The 16,427-nt window shown below is 41.9% G+C and overlaps 1 protein-coding gene across 2 annotated transcripts in view; it reads right to left on the reverse strand.

Annotated features, from left to right (window-relative positions):
* The window catches only part of IL1RAPL2 (interleukin 1 receptor accessory protein like 2), a 434,872-nt gene that overhangs the window by 383,958 nt on the left and 34,487 nt on the right, over positions 1–16,427 (reverse strand). Inside the window, exon 4 of one of the 2 annotated variants that reach the window (XM_027645481.1) lies at positions 2,949–3,021. The exons of the other annotated variant lie outside the window; for it this stretch is intronic. The gene's annotated coding sequence lies outside the window, so the exon portion shown is untranslated. The remainder of the gene's footprint in view (positions 1–2,948; positions 3,022–16,427) is intronic. 2 annotated transcript variants of the gene reach the window in all.

The following is a 16,427-nucleotide window of genomic DNA, read 5'->3' on the forward strand; positions in this document are numbered from 1 at the left end:
AAGGACAGTAGTCAGACCTTGACAATTTGTCTTAAATTAAAGACATGGTATTAGAACTAGTCACTTACCCAAGATGCAGGAAAGAACATTTTTCCAGTTCCCACAAGCTCACATCTTACACCCAGTTTCTTTGATGATTAGGGAAAAGGTTTTACCTTGCTTGCTAGATAGGTCAGCTGTCCACAATGATTTCAGCTGCAACAATGCCGAGGTTAGTTGAGGATCCTTCCCTTTCTAATTATTTTTCTAATTTTGGGCAGGTCACTCTCCTTCACCTGCCTGAATTATACCACAGGCATATTTTTAATTGTGTAATAGTGGGGGGTTCTAACACACAATAAGAAATGGAACACAGGGGACTGCAAAGCTGCAGGTTCCTGTAATGTTTCAGGATGAACAGAGCTTAATATGGTTTTAACACAATTACCCCATTATAAATTTGTCTGATTCCTGGCCTTGCACTTGCATTTCCCAGGATGAAATCAAATCCATCAGACACACCATGAAAAGCAGTAGTAGGGGGTATGTTTATCAATTTCAAAATGGATCATAAGCTTTGAAAATCCCAACTTACTGTCAACTTTGGGAAATAGAAAGGATAGAGAAACAGCTGAATAGAAACAATGCTTGAGCCATGAAGAAGACACGGCACTGCAGTTAATTCTGGTTTAGAACAAATGCATTAAACATTTATTTCACCAAATGTTAGTTTAAAGCAATCATTAAAATCAGTCTTCTCTCTGTCCACTGGAGATCAGTTATTCATTCAAAGTTGATGAAGCTTTCCTAATTTCAACATCATTATTCTAAGCTCACATAAAAGAAGCCATTATATTTTAGATTCATGTTGCTTAATCTATTGCTCATATTTTCTATCTCCTGTTGCAAACCTTTATACTGATCAAAACATTTCCTTTTAAAATGAGTCTCCTAATGACCCTCCTCTGGAAATATATGTACAGCATGTACAAGGAGGAAAAGTCAGCTTAGAGCAATACGCACAGATTGATTATTTCTGAGCCAGATCATTTCTGCTCTTTTCTTTTCCTTCAGACTTTGTTTAACTAGTCATTCATCATAGCATTTTTGTGCTTCCTTATTTTTCAAGCTATTCATTTTCCCTCCCAGGTGAAGGTGAGGATGTGGGCCCACATTTTTACACAATTCTCTTATCCCCAAAGTATAACTCCAAAGGAACTGGAAGTTGGTCTATCCCTTGCTGGTGCCTGGTGGCACCACTGAAGGCCGAGAGTCTGGGGGTCAGCTTGGCTGGCTGTTGGTCCCACACTTTCTTGGAGGCAAAGGCACAGAGCATCCCAGGTGCTGGCTGGGCTTTTCAGAGGACAAGCACAGGATGGGCAAGCTCGGGCACTGGTCTCTGCTGTTGCCCAGCATTGAACTAACTGGATGACAGCAGGGAATGATATCTTAGTTAATAATAACTTCTGAAAAGGGCAACTGAAGCCTTGACCTCTTGAAATACATTATATACAGTAATTTACATACAGATCTTATCAGATTAGGACTAAGAAAATTGCTGCCATCTACTGCTGGAAAGAAATATGTGAATACTGAAAGCCTCTCCCAAAAACAAGTTATGAACTACAAATACTTCGCGGAAGTTTATTTCAAGTGCCAGCCTAGCTCTGAAAAGGGGGGTTGTCACACACAAGCAAGAGGGATGTGACCCTGCAGTTTGGTGGTCAGAGTGTCAGGCTGGATAGACAGAGTGCTCTTCTTGCTCTGTAAGCAAACATCTCTCTTTAACAGAGGAAAAAAAACAATAAGGCTATCAGGCGTCTTTCACACTATACTGTGTAGAGCTGTACTTTAAATACATCTTCTGGTGCCTGAACAACAACTAGTTGCGACACACAGACATTCCTCATCAAAGGAATAATGGCTTAAACCTTGGGAAGATATTTTACTTTGGATTCCCCGTTTGCTTGAAGCGTGTAAGGTATTTTTCTCCCTCTTCCAAGTTTGACTTTACTAGTTTATAACTACACAAATGAATTGGAGGGGACGAGGCTGTCTTGCATATGTCACTGCTGGTTGAGGGAGGTTAATCCAGTAAAGATGCTACATTGTCAGGGATTCATAGACAAACTTTATACTGGTCTACAGGCATCTATTCCTCGTCAGAAGACAGTTCTTAAAAGCGGGAGACATAAGAGTCTGGAATAAGTTCATACTCATTCAAAGTTTTAGGGACAGAGCAAGAGTCCACAAACAGGAATTCCACCATCCTGTTCCCATTAGATGTTCTTGTGCTTCCTCAGCCATAGTCACTCTCAAACCCATACTGAGGTTTTGTAGTAAGTGTATTTTCCCTCCAAAGCATTTGCCTTAACAGCCTCTCAGTCCCTGCAGCACTGGTGGCTCTGGGGATTTTATTTCCTTGCACTCATAGGAAAGCAACATGACTCCATCAACCACCCTCACTCTCTCTAGCACGCTGCTTCTCTAAAGGCTAATTTTTCCACTTAATTTTCAAGTATATCATTGTCTTCACTGCACATGCCCAGCAGCCTCGGGAATCCTGCTGGCTCTGCTCAGCCAAATGTCCTCTGCCTAATTATGTATGCTTCACCCTGCTCATGGTTTTGCTCACAGATAACCGTTTTAGGACTTCCTCCTCCTTTCTGAGACAACTAACAAAAAATTACATGAGAGGACAGAGAAATATCTTTGTTACATGACGAAATCCATGTTGGTCCAATTCCATTAAACAAACCATTGTTTTGTCTGCTTTTCCAGGAAATTCAGTGGGTGAATTACTTTTGCCTTAGGTGAGCTCCACTGGCTTTAATATTTGCCTAGTTTCCTCACACTATTCTTTCTCCATAAGAAAGAAGAGAGCAAGCAGCATGTTTTAACTTTCCTCTGGGACAAGCAGCACGTTTTAACTTACCTTTGCTGAGCACTAGGACACATGGCTGTGGTACAGCACCAGGACACATGACTGCAGCAGAGCACCTCTAACAGCAGTTTTCACAAAGTCACACCCAAGTCTTTGTCCTACAGAAAAAAACCATCATGTCAAGTTTGCTAAGTCCAGCTTTGCAGCAATCTCCCCAGAGCTGCCACTGCTGTTCAGCTCCCCTGTGAGCACAGAGGTGCCACCACCCATCTGCATCTGTGACAGCACTGGTAGTTCACAAGGAGGGGACAGACTGACAGATGGGAATGAGACTGCATTAGACCTGTTTGAACTACAAATCATTTCCCATTTCCTCTTAATTCTCAGAACCATATCACTTTGTCTTGGACACAAAGCAGCTGAGAAACAGCACTTAGACCTCAGCCTAGACCTTAAAGCAGCAGTAATTAAGAGGGTGGAAAGCAATAATTTTCTTGAGTAGCACTCTCTCCTGTGCACACATCATGCACTGCATGTTGATTCATGTTAGCAATTAAGGCCTACTCTTCAATCTCAAACAGTTTCATTATATAGCTAAGAGTCAAAAGTACCTAAACCGCTCAAAGCAGTCTCTCCATTCCCCACCATTGTGGCAAAAAAAGGTTGGAAGAATTAAAAAAAAAAAAAAAAAACCACACACCTTCTAATATATATTTCTACAAATTTAGACAAAACTAGGCTCACAAACAAGTGTCAGAGACAGCAGCCACCATGCACAGGCACACTGCCCTGGACCAACACGCTCTTCTGGGCCCCTCTTCTCCTGGCTCCCTCCGGTGCCTGACACAAGGCAACTAAGTCAGTGTAGTTCATGTTTAGGAAGGGACAGGTCATTGCCCCTCACCCAAAAATACAGTGTTTACACAGGGGCACCACAGACTGAACAGACACCTGCCATCTGCAATTTCCTCCAGACACTCCTAAGCATGGGGGCTTAGGGCCGGGCATTGCAGCACCATCCAGCTGCAGCTGGGGGCAGAAAATAGGACATGGCAAGATTTGCCTTTCCATTTTCCTACACCACAGACGCTCCAAAAGGTGACTGGGGGTGCTGGTCAACAGCCAGCTGAACGTGAGTCAGCAGTGTGCCCAGGTGGTCAAGAAGGCCAATGGCATCCCGGCCTGGATCAGAAGTAATGTGGCCAGCAGGACCAGGGCAGTGACCGTCCCCCTGTGCTGGGCACTGCTGAGGCCACACCTCAAATCCTGTGTTCAGTTTTGGGCCCCTCACGACAAAAAAGACATTGAGGGGCTGGAGCAGGTCCAGAGAAGGGCAACAGAGCTGGGGAAGGGTCTGGAGCACAAGTCTGATGAGAAGTGACTGAGGGAGCTGGGAGTGTTTAGCCTGGAGAAAGGAGGCTCAGGGGGGGACCTTATCACTCTCTATAAGTACCTGAAAGAAGGTTGTGGCCAAGTGTGGGTCGGTCTCTCCTCCCATGTAACAAGCAAGAGGACGAGAAGAAATAGCCTCAAGTTGTGTGAGGGGAGGTTTAGATTGGATATTAGAAAAAAATTTCTTCATGGAAAAGAGAAGAATTGGAAGAGGCTGCCCAGGGTAGTGGTTGAGTCACCAGCCGTGGTGGTATTTAAAAGACATGTAGATGTGGGATTTGGGCACATGGTTTAGTGGTGGGCTTGGCAGTATTACATTAATGCCTAGACTCCATTATCTTTAAGGTATTTTCCAACCTAAACAATTCTATGATTCTGTGTTTCTGTCAGATAACTTGCCTGGGATGATTCAATGCAAGACAGCTGTTTCCAGGAAAAAGTCAGTCCAGTCAAGCCAGCTGGAAGTGCTGCCAGTGTCAGCTAAACCGCAGCTTTGGCAGCAAATTGTTCCATGGAATGAGTATATCTTCCACCTCACTTATGAGCTTGTACTCACAGCACTAAAGAAACTGGTTAGGTGAGCAATCCCTGCTGTGCAGCTAGTTAAGAGATGAGCAGCTAACAATCTGTCCCAGTAAACACAGATTTAAGAATGTATTTAATAGCTTTTCTGAACCAAGATTCTGACACATTTAAAGGGGAAAAAAGAGTGGGTTTTATTTGTATTTTTCTGACATAACCAGCTACCTGAATAATGTTTTCCCAGTAGGAGGAAACCAGAGAAAGCTTTTTTTCCTCCTAGGAAAAGAGTCAACAGTCTTTCAGTGACACAGAAATCAGCCTAACAGAAGCATTTATGTCAGGTTATCCTACAAGGAGCTTTTCAGCTGTATTATCCAGAGAAAAACATCTGTACAGTATTTGCCTGCCAGGAAAAAAAGTCTCTATTGCATTTTCCCAAAGGAAAAAATTTTATAACCTTTTGCTGACAGGGAAGTAATAATTATCCACATAGAAGCATACCATTAGAGTTCCCTTGACAATGACTGACTGATTTACTTATATGTATTTGCCACGGGAGGAAAAAACCGTGATGAACAAAACGCTGGTAGGTTTCTTTTGCTAACAGAGCTACAACAGAAGGGGAAAAAACCCAAACCACGAGCTGCAGTGGCAACAGAGTACCTGAAAGCACAAATACCACAGCAAAGGAAAGAACCACAGGACAACAGAGATGCTGTCAGGGACTGAGCAAGCCCAACCAAAGATGTGCTCAACTGCAGCACTGAGGCGAGCACCTCACACCACTCAGAAAGCAGCCTCAAGTTTATCAAGGCTGTGTCTCCTCTGCCAGCCAGGATTCTTGGGGGAATGTGCAAAGGGTGGAGGAGAGGGAAAACAAGAGAAAAACCTGCAAAGTTATTTTCTAAGCACTGCTGTGGCATCCTTCCCATTGATCTCCCTTTCATGTGATCTTAAGAAGCTGACATGGTGCCAAAAATTACAAAACACAGTTTAACATACTCATTAGTCTGAAAACAGGAGAATGCCACAACTAATCACAAGGCTACCACTGTGGTGAGATGAAAGCACAAACAGATTTTTCTTTTAACACTGGGGGGTTTTTTGTTTCCTTGTCTAGTTATTTTCATATGAGTCCTGCTATGTGAATCAAGACCTCTAGTCCCATAGCTCTTTTATAAAAAGACAGTGCTACAGTTTTATAGGTTCCTCTTGGATGAACATCACTCCTCCTTTTTTCACCTTCCCTATGGATGTCCATTTCTCCTGGCCTTTGTCACTCTGTTGGATTCACTCACTGGTCAGGGGTTGCATGGATGGGAGAATAATTCATATCACACTGATATCTTTATGGGATTCACACAAAATTTTGAAATCAACTACTTTCAAGCCCCCCTGGGTAGAGAAACAATCAGGGGAACTTCTCTCCATGTCCACAGTGGTGCTAAACATTGTCTTCCCGCTTTTGCAATGTTGTGTCCAGCCTGTGCTTTCATTCCCAGTGCCCAGGGAGCTAATTCTCTAGCTTTGGTGTAATGAAAGTGATTGATATCCCTCTGGTTATGACACTGGGGAATAAATCATGACACATGCAACTCCACTGCTACTGCCCCAATGGCCAGCCAACCAGGCAAGACCATGTCAGGGTTACACCCCATGATTTATCCAAGGCCATGGATAACCTATGAGTATATTCTTGCTGATCTTGGCACCTACCTCCTTTCAGAATCTGAATGAAAAAAATTCCCAGAGCACTGGATATTGTGGAGACAAAACTACATCCTCACCATGGTCAAGAAGTGTCCCCTTGGTTTGGGGTCTCCTTCAGGTACTCAGCTGGAAGATGTAAGAGATGGTTTCAGTCCCTGTCTCAAGAACCAGTCAGATACTGGCCACAAAATACAAAAGCCTTGGGTCAGGACATACGACTGCCCTGTCCTAGGACACCAGGCTTTAGGAGAATAACTTTTTTTTCTTGGACCAAGTGACTCCTGAATTCTTCTGCACAGCACCCCGTCTTAGGGCTGTGCCAGCTCCCTCTTGGAGGGCTGGAGACCAAAGGGGCTTCTTCTGGTGAAACAGGAGGCATAGGTTTGTGGAGGAAAGGAAAGGAAGGGACATGGAAGCTGAGTCTCTTCACACCACATCTCTGCCCCATTTCCCAGCTGTGAGTACACCCGGGCAGCCAAGCACTACAAGGTGCCCATATCCTATTATAATTAATTCACTGAACCAAAACAGACACTAAGAAAAGGACAAAGGAGATCTGTGTCTAGATCTCCTAGAAGACATAGCCAAGGACAACCAAGTGCTGAGACACTAGTCCTGGAGGGAATGGCCAGACTCTTGAGGTCCTTGCTGTTACACTGTCCTGAGCCCTCTCCTGGAATCAAGAGCATTGCCTCAATAAGGATGGTAGAATCAGGCTTGAAATTTCCATGAGAACATGATCATAATACTTGGCAGAATAATGTCTCTTGGCTCCACTAGATTATTTATATCCTTGATTTCTGCTAAGTCTTGTCAAATGGCTATAGATTTATTATTTTAATTATCTCAGGCTTGTAGAGATTTAAGCATCTGTTATAGGTGTTCAATAAGTATTAGAACAGCAATCAATTTTTTTCTTAAACAGAGGAGTGATTCATGGCTCTCTGTGAATAGATAAACTCACTACAGTCAATACCAGAAAGATACTTTGAAAGAAAGCAGGAGGCTTTTTTAATTAGCTTCTGGCTAATTCTATTTAGGAAGTCTAGATGAAACACAACATTTAGGAACACTTAAAGTCATTTAATTACAGGATTTGGTGTGTTCTCCTCAGATCTTTCACTGCCAAAGCAGCAGTGTTTTCTTTCTGTTTTGTAGCAGTTTATGGATTACCCATACAACTTATGTTGAACATCCTCTGTCCCACAGGGCTTTCCTGCTTCCATAATAGATTTATCAGTTAGCAGTGATGGACCATCGGAAGAGTTCAGCCCAGAGCTTTCCTTGATGTGATTTGCATCCCCCTTGGGCATCACTTAACATCAATAAAAATCAAAAAGAGGAGACTTCCAGGTTTGACTTGGCACAAAGGGCTCCGTTAAAACAGCATGTCTTGTGGAGACCACAGAGAGACCTTGGAGTATCAGCCTTTGTGTCTAGCATCTATCCTGAGGTGAATGTTCATGTCTAGAGTGACAGATATTCCTGTGCAAAAAAAAAAACCTTTAAGAGGAATCTATCCGTGCTGCATCCTACCAGCACAGCACAGATGGAGTTAAAGAGAAAAATGTCCCTCTTAAAATATTTTGAAGCACTGTCCTGGAAAGGAAAGAGAACAGGTCTTTGAAGACAGAAAGGCATCTTTTCATGCAGAACAATAAAGTACCACAACAATAATAGATGCTTATCCATTCTTCCCCTGTCTGACCTTGAAAAAATTTAAAGTATTAGAGAGGTGGAAGTTGAATCAACTAAGAAAGAGTAGAATGCACTGAAAGATAATAATGGTCTTTTTATCAAGTTTTGTAAGAGAAAGAGACCTGCCTCAATATGTGAGAGAGAGAGAGATTCTGCAATCTTCACGGTAAAATCTTACCCTTATGGAATAGTACATGGGAAAATTCAGCTTTAATTTTGAGAAATAAAGAAATTTACTCTAATTGCCATAGATTTCAAATCCATGAGACCAAAGACATAAGTGATCTAAAATCCCTAGGGAATTAACAGCTCTTTTGTGCCAGCCTTTGATGTTGCCTACCTGTAAGAGAGAGCATCTCAGCACAGCAGTTGTACCTTTCTAGAGTCAAACCTGACTCGAGGCTCCAAAAATATTAAGCCTGTGATTAAATCTGCTAGATGAGGAGCCAACATAAAGATTGTTATTACTTTGCTTACTGTGGGCAGTCATAAATTAATTTTCATGTGAGATTTAAGCTAAGGAGTAGAAATTTGTAGATAAGTGTGTATTGTAAGAAAAGGAGGCAGCAGGAAAATGAGACATGGAACTGTTTATGGGAAAAATGGATGAATGGAGCACTGAGGTGCATCAAGTTAATGAGACAAAGCCAGATGTCTAAACAGAGAAGGGTTTTACCAGGACATCTGAAAGATGCAGTCAGCAAAAATAAATACTGTAGATCTGATTGCTGCTCCCCAACTGAAACCAGACAGGTTTTAGCTCAAACTATCCCCAAAAGCAATGATAGGAATAATGTTCTCTCCTTCACAACAGATTTTATCTGTTCCCAAACCTCAAAGTCTTCTTCTGAACTGACACACAAAGCCAATATTTTTAGGAATGAGAATACAGATGAAAAACCAAAGGCCAGCTACCAGTCTTAATAAATTCACCATCAGTTCCAAGAAAGCCTTTGGCTATGTATCGAACGGCTGAAAATTAATATACTGGATTTGTCAATCGGTAGAAATTTAATACTGGATGTAAACCTCTCTTGCACAGAGTTACTGATACAATGCAGGTGCTGGTTTCGCCCCACATCAGTGACATTCCCATGGGCTTCAGACACTTCGGACGAAACTAGACTTATTATAGCACTCTGGGAAAAGAGTGAGGAAAAAACTTGCTTCCTGTCACTCTTGACATTCATTCCACAGCTGTAGCCAGGGCTCCCTGTATTTCTAGTGCCAAACCCTGGTCATGTTTTCCAAACAACCAAGTTATTAGAATTTGGCCCAGAAGAAAAGGTATGGTTCCAAGGAAAAAATACAAAGCAAAAGACATGTTTTCAGTGCTAGAAGCATAAGAGAAGAGTCGAAATTCCACTTCTCTTAACTTCTACTAGTTTTTCCTAATTACATATGATGCTCTGGGCACAGGAGCACAGAACCTTCATTTTCTTCAAAACTCAGACTGAGTTTGCAGTTTTGACTGCCAGTTTTGAAAAATATTACAAGGCTGAGCAAACGTAACATAGCTCATTGAAGAAAATAAAAGGATCGTTTTGCTATTGGTTTTTTTTAAAAGAAAAGTTAAGGGTTTTTTCTTTTTTCTTTTTTTTTTTTCAACTGAACCTAATTCTTCTAATTCAGGGTCATAAAATCTAGTGGAAAAAAAAAAGAATTGTAAATTACCAAAGGTAAGAAACAAACTTTATCCTTAGCTATACTGGTTATAGCAATTTCCATAGTAATTATGTTATGCATGTCATCTAATAACTTGTCTACAGTAAGTTCTCTACTTCATTTTAGTACAAACTTTGGAACATATATTTAGGGAGTTATAAGAAGGAAACTATTGCCTTGGGGAGTCACACTTGCTATGTGTTCTAAATTCTAAAACAATACTTCTAAGAAAGTAGATTTTCTTTTATGAGCAACATTATTAATTGAGAGCAGGAAGCAAAACATGAAATTTTTTATTAGTCTCATCTCCTAAGAAGAGACAGGCACTCTTTGTGCCCTCTGTCCACCCACTCCCAGGAACTATGGAATTTGTTGACCAGTTTAATTTAAAGTCATCAAAAAAAAGATCATTCAGAAAGATGATGAGTTCCTATAAGTTTGACAAGTGTAAGAGTCACACTAAGGCACACAAAGAAAAAAGGGGAGCAAACTTTACTTAATAAGAGAAGATAATGTATCTGGGGGGCAAACCCCCTCCTATTCCTAACCTATGCTGATCTCTGTTGCCTCATGTAATTCAGATTAACAGTCAACCCAACACAAACATTTGTTCACTGTAGCCATCTTTGCATCTGGTAAAGGATCTTGGTCATTTCCATAGGAGCTGAGTTTATTTAGTGCCTCCTTGTTTGCAGTGCCTGCAGTGGATCCTACAGCAGAGAAACCTCCTTTTCTGCCTAGTGAATGAGGCATTGAAGTAATTAAGTTATACTGAAATGCAAGGTAATTAGTAATGAATTAAGTTTGTGAGCTCTGACTGTTGTGTAGCACCTCTTAATTTCAACACACTTTCAACAGATTTGTCAACACTTTCTCCATTTCTAGAGGAAAAAAAAAACCCTTAAATAAAGCAAAAATTGTGTAGCCTCATGAGGAATCAAAGCTAGTCAAAGGGTACAGAGAGCTAGCCCCCCCCCTTGGTAGTGCTAATATTCGGTAACATTATTATGTTATTAAAACATATACTGATATATTACCTACACAAACATGCAGCTGCCTGACATTTTAAGTTATTAGTAGAAAGGACTTGTGGTAACATAAGGCTCAGTCCTGACAGATTTCCAGATCTCCCTGTGACATTAAAAGGTGTTGGAGCTGCATAAGGAATGAAAGACCAAGGGAGCATTAGCTTTGTCTGTAGGATCTCAAAACACTTTATACCATAAATAAGTCTGAGAACAAGTCCATGCCATGGGTTCAGCCTCATCAAAATGCGACAAAAGCCTCACTGGACTATTTGTCCTGATTACTTACCTGTTTTCCCAAGTCCTTTTTGTCTTCAGCCTCCATTCTCTGAAAAAGGGAAACATGCCTCTAAAGACTGGTGGGAAAGAATGATGACCATCAACCACAAGTGAGTAACATTTCCACTACGCACATGATACACCTATGCAGCAGTTGCTCCATGTTTCTGCCTTTTGCTGTGAAAAACAGAAAACAGATCAGCATTCAAGAAGCTGCTTGAAGCATTGGAAACCCATCCTGAAGTTTATCATGGCAGGGATTCAGACCTGAACCTGCCACCTTCCAGCCAAGCACCACAGGTTCACTGGCTGCCCAGAGATGAACTTCCATATTCGTGCTGTGGTCCTGAATAATCTTCCCCTGCAAGCACCTGTAAGAGATCTTAAGATCTATGCATTTATACAAAGCAGGCCATCAGATCCAGAATGTGGTGTCTGACTACATCCTGCATTCCCAAACTCTTTCCACTATAAGCAGGGATGGGACCGACTGCTTTGCTGTGACCCTATGGAATATTACAGAGCTTGACTCATTCCTAAATCAAAAGGACTCAAGGGCGGTATTTCTTCAGCATCAGATGTCACTAGTGAACCTAAGAAATCTTTCAATAAGTAGCAAAGCCCCATTGTGTCCAGTACAGGGGACAGCATCTGCAGGGGAAAGTCAACAGGCTCAGCAGGTGAAGCCAACAGGAGCTACAATGAGAAATAGCAGCGCAGTGGTGAGTAACACCCTTAGGGTTGCAGAAAAGCTGGATACAGAACCCAGGTGTCCTGGCTCCCAGCCCTTTGCTTACAGCACCACATCACTATGCCAGGCACAGGTGCTGCAGTTTGAAGCCTATCAGTCTTTATGTCAGGTGTTACCTCAACTAACACAAAGTAAAGCTGTAACTTTTAATTCTCCCAAATTTCTGTACTTTTTTTTGGCCCTGTCAGTCATCTTAGAAAGCAGTCCACAAACACTAGTGCATTGGGCTCTTTCTATTTGCTTCTTTTCTCAGAGCTTTTACCTCATCTTGTTTTCCTGCATATAAACAAACATCATCCAATTACAGGTAAATAAAAACATAGACATGTAGCAGTTTTGTTACACCTCTTCTATCACTCACAGCCTTGGGCTATCCATCGAGGATCATGCTAGATTGTTTCACACTCAGATAATTAAATTTAGTTCAAAACAGTCCTCACAGCAAAACATGACTTTGAAAAATCAGTCAGTACACTGTTGTCAGGAAGCTTACCCTAACTAACTTCTACTTCCAAGCTGATTCCAAAACTCTCTCTTGCCTCTGACAGCTGGCTGTGCATAAGAGGAAACCAGCATCCAGAGAACACGGCTAAAATCAGAGAGCAAGGTTAAGAGGAAAAACAGCAGGGAGAAAAGATCACAGTTTAACATCCTAGTCTTCAAAGGCACTGCTGAGTTACAGGAGGTCTATAAATGCTCTCAGGTGCTCTCTGAGAGAATAGGTCACTGAGAGGTAAGGGAGAGGATGAAAACCCGATGAAAGATCAGCAAAGTGAAGGAGGGCTGTAATTTACCCTTAAAGGGGAGCTCTGAGTTTGATGAAGCTGCCGGGGCAGACACTACCACCCATCAGAACTTTTCCTCTTCCTTGTGGAGAATGAGCAAATTTTTAAAAGCTCCACAATCTTCAAAGATTGTCTCATAATATGGCTAAACGATATCTGGTGCACAGCAAGAAAGCAAGAGTTAACGTTGCCACAGTAACCTCCTTCTGAGATGTTATGGCAGGGATTTTTCACAGGAGCTTGAGAGAGGAGGGGGACCAAATCACACAGATAAAAAGCAACAGGAACCGAGTGCCTCCCACCTCCCAGCTTTCCTTGAGGGAGGAATCCAATTAGCCATCGATAAGAGGTTCATCTGGTCTTAGCCTTTGAAGAGACCCAACCAACTATGTCTTGACCTGAATCCTGCAATGATTTTCCTGGTGGAAGGAACAGCTGAGGGTGCTCTGAAATCCACACGCATTTTTCTTCTGCTCCAGACTTTGCAAGACATGATGCAAAAACATATTTCTTCAAAAAATGGACACAGCCCAAACTCTCAGGTGGGGGTATGGCACAGGGCCACAGCTGAAGGAGGCCTGTTATTCTTCAATATTTTAGGGTCTTTAGAAAGACCATGACTATTTTATGGCCAGACACAAGACTTGCCAAGCTTCTTCCTCTCTTTGCTGGCTACTGTATGGCTGACTCTGAGCAGGATCTTAATGAACTACAGAAACTCATTCCATCTCTCTTTCTCTAGAAGTTCACTATACAATTGAATAAATAGAAATCCAATTTAATTAGCTCTTCTTCCCACCCTACTACTGGGACCTCTGACTGGCCAAGCTAAGCCCTAATGCTGGAGCTCTACAGAAGAGATGAAGACTTAACCTGGCACATAATATTTCATAACCTTCAACTATCCCTCGCTCTGGGCATCAATTTGCATGTAGCAACTCAGGCAAGTTAAGGGTTTATTTCAAGTGTATTCAGTGGTCTGTGAAGACCTTGTTCCTTATTGACCCGTGGGACCTCAGAACCTCCCACCACTTTATAATGTACAAGAGGAAGGTAAGACTCTGGAAAATGTGGGAACAACACACAAGATCAAGACTTAAAGTGATAATAAAAGCTAAATCAGGTGAACACACCAGTGCAAGAACATTTGCTTTATTCCAAGCCTGCAGCTCAGTACCTTCCCAACAGCACTGCATTAAGTTATTGTAGCCAACATTAAAGAAAATCCAAATACAGGTTTTTTTCTGACAAAATACTATTACCACACTTTACTAAACAAAGACCTAACTGCACATCCCCCAGATCTCTCCCTGCACAAAGGGTCTGGATACAAATGAGGGCTTATGATGAAGTCCCACACATCTACACAGGCAGCATCATTTGAAGAAGCGATTCTCTGTTTTGATATTCCAGCAAATGTTCTTCCCCTAAAATGCAGGAAAGACACATGGTGAGGAGTTTGTATAGAGCATATGGTGCTGAAATAGCAAGCTGATAAGTCTTTAACAGCTTTTGACAGTGGTAAAAGATCAATTATTGCACCATAAATATTAAAAAGTTCCTCCAGCCTTTTGCTGTAATGAATGTATATTTAAAAATCAGTGTTTCCCTTTAGTAGCAGCCAAATTGCCTCAGAATCTCAAAGTTATGCAGCCCCACAAAGTTAAATTAAACGCTCGACTGCTGTATGTTCACATCTTCGGTTGCTAAAGAACAAGCCCAGCAAGTGTAGCACAAACTCCTGAAGACACTGAAGCTGTAGGCACCCTGAAAATGGCCCTTGACCATTTTGTTTAAACTAAAGAGTGAAATGGAATTGCCCTTCCCTACAAATGTAAGGGTTTGCAGCAAAAATAACCAAAGATGGCTCTGAAAAGTATTATATAAAGAGAGGTTGATCTCCCAGATTGACTGTTGAGCCACCTGAGATGCATAAGTTTTTATTTTCCAAATTTCTTGACCCCTGAGATTTCTGCCTCTGATTAATATCCATGTGTATGTACTCGTGTGTGTGTGTGTGTGTGTGAGTGCATACACAGACTCACACTCCTACTGGCCTTACTTTTAATCAGGAAACAAACTGAGAGCTCCATTTCAACAATTCCCTGTGTCAAGTCACCGAGGTTAAACAACAATGATAGAGGTTTGCTACTGAAATTGAGACTATATATGGCATTCTTCATGGAGATTTGATGACAGAACACCACATAATGACCTGGGGTCCAGTTGAAAGCAGCACATCTAGAGCTAAACTGTCCTATTATGGTTCTGAAATTATTCATATGTATCCAATCTTATTACTTAAGGGCAACTTACTCCAGTAGCACATCAGCTTCTTCCTCTGGAAAGCTTCCCATCCAAGGGAAGCTATCTTAGCATGCTTTGAGATTTAAAATGTGCTTGTCTTTGCTGACTACTGTAGGTAGGGCTATTAGAAACTGTAAGCATTATTTATACCAGTGGGATCATACACTGATAGCAGTGAAGGTCAGTGCTTTGTTGTGCATCAACAGACAGACACTCACTTGCCGTGTGAACAGACAAAACCAACAGAGAGAGGGAAAAGGACAAAAAGAGTAATGAATGCCAAAGTTCCAGCATGGCACTGATGAAAAGCAGAGGGGAGTTTCCTTGGTCCCAGACTAGAGCATCCCCTGCCAGGCCAAATCACTACCCTGTTTCTCACTCATTTCAAACCCGCCCATATTTGACTCCCTATGATCCAAACTCCCAACACGCCCCGAGGGCATGGCCAATCTTACGTACAGCAAACCATCCCAGGCACAGGTGTTGTTTCAGTGGAACATTTCTATCCACATCAGTGCTCTATATATCATAGAATCATAGAATCATATGGGTTGGAAAGGACCTCTGAGATCATCAAGTCTAACCCTTGATCCACTACCACCACAGTTGCTAGACCATGGCACTAAGTGCCACGTCCAGCCTCATCTTTTATATGTCTATAAAAGTGCTATAGTTTAATTAAAGCCAAGCAGGCCAATTAAAAATACTGTATTAATAATAAAGAAAAAAAGCTTAGGTCAAATCTGGCATGGAACGGTGTGGAATAGCACCTCTGTATTTAAAATGCCAAGTGTGTCACCGATCCATACCTTTCTCAAGTGGGAATCACCTGTTTGCCTCTTGTGATGGTTCTAGCTGGAAAGACACACCTTGTCTCCAGGTCTCGCCCCATCTCCCTTTTCCACCTATACCTTCCTACTTCAGCCTAATTGAAACTGTCCAGCCTGCCTCATTTTCTGCCACATCCAAGATTCAATCAGCTGGATTGTTTTAACTTGGATGAATACATTTGGCTTCCACTTTACTCTGTGTCATTTTGAGCACAGATCATTAGATAGCACAAGCACAGTAGCTGTTATTGGCCTTTGCATCTTATCACTTAATGGCAGCCTTGTCCAGCAGTCTTAAGTGTTCTCCTTAGTAGTTGCACTTGGTTGCAAATCCCAAGTTAGATCTGTCTGCTCTGATCCTTAACTCTGCAGCCTTCTGCTCTGACCTTCAGGTCAGACCTGAGCCAAGGTTCAGGTATGTCCCAGCAGACTGTGATGACAGAAATTAGTACTATATTGAATATAGTTCTGGTTTTCTATATTGTTTTGGTGGTTGCCTTTGTAAGTCTGACTCCAGCAGATGTATGCCCACTGTAGTGTTTAGAAGGACAAAGAGTTTACTAACAGGGGGACACACTGTTACTGGCTGTAGTTTCTGAA

Source organism: Corapipo altera, unplaced genomic scaffold (genome assembly GCF_003945725.1).
Source record: "Corapipo altera isolate COAL_440 unplaced genomic scaffold, ASM394572v1 65, whole genome shotgun sequence".
In the NCBI taxonomy this organism is placed as follows: Eukaryota; Metazoa; Chordata; class Aves; order Passeriformes; family Pipridae; genus Corapipo; species Corapipo altera.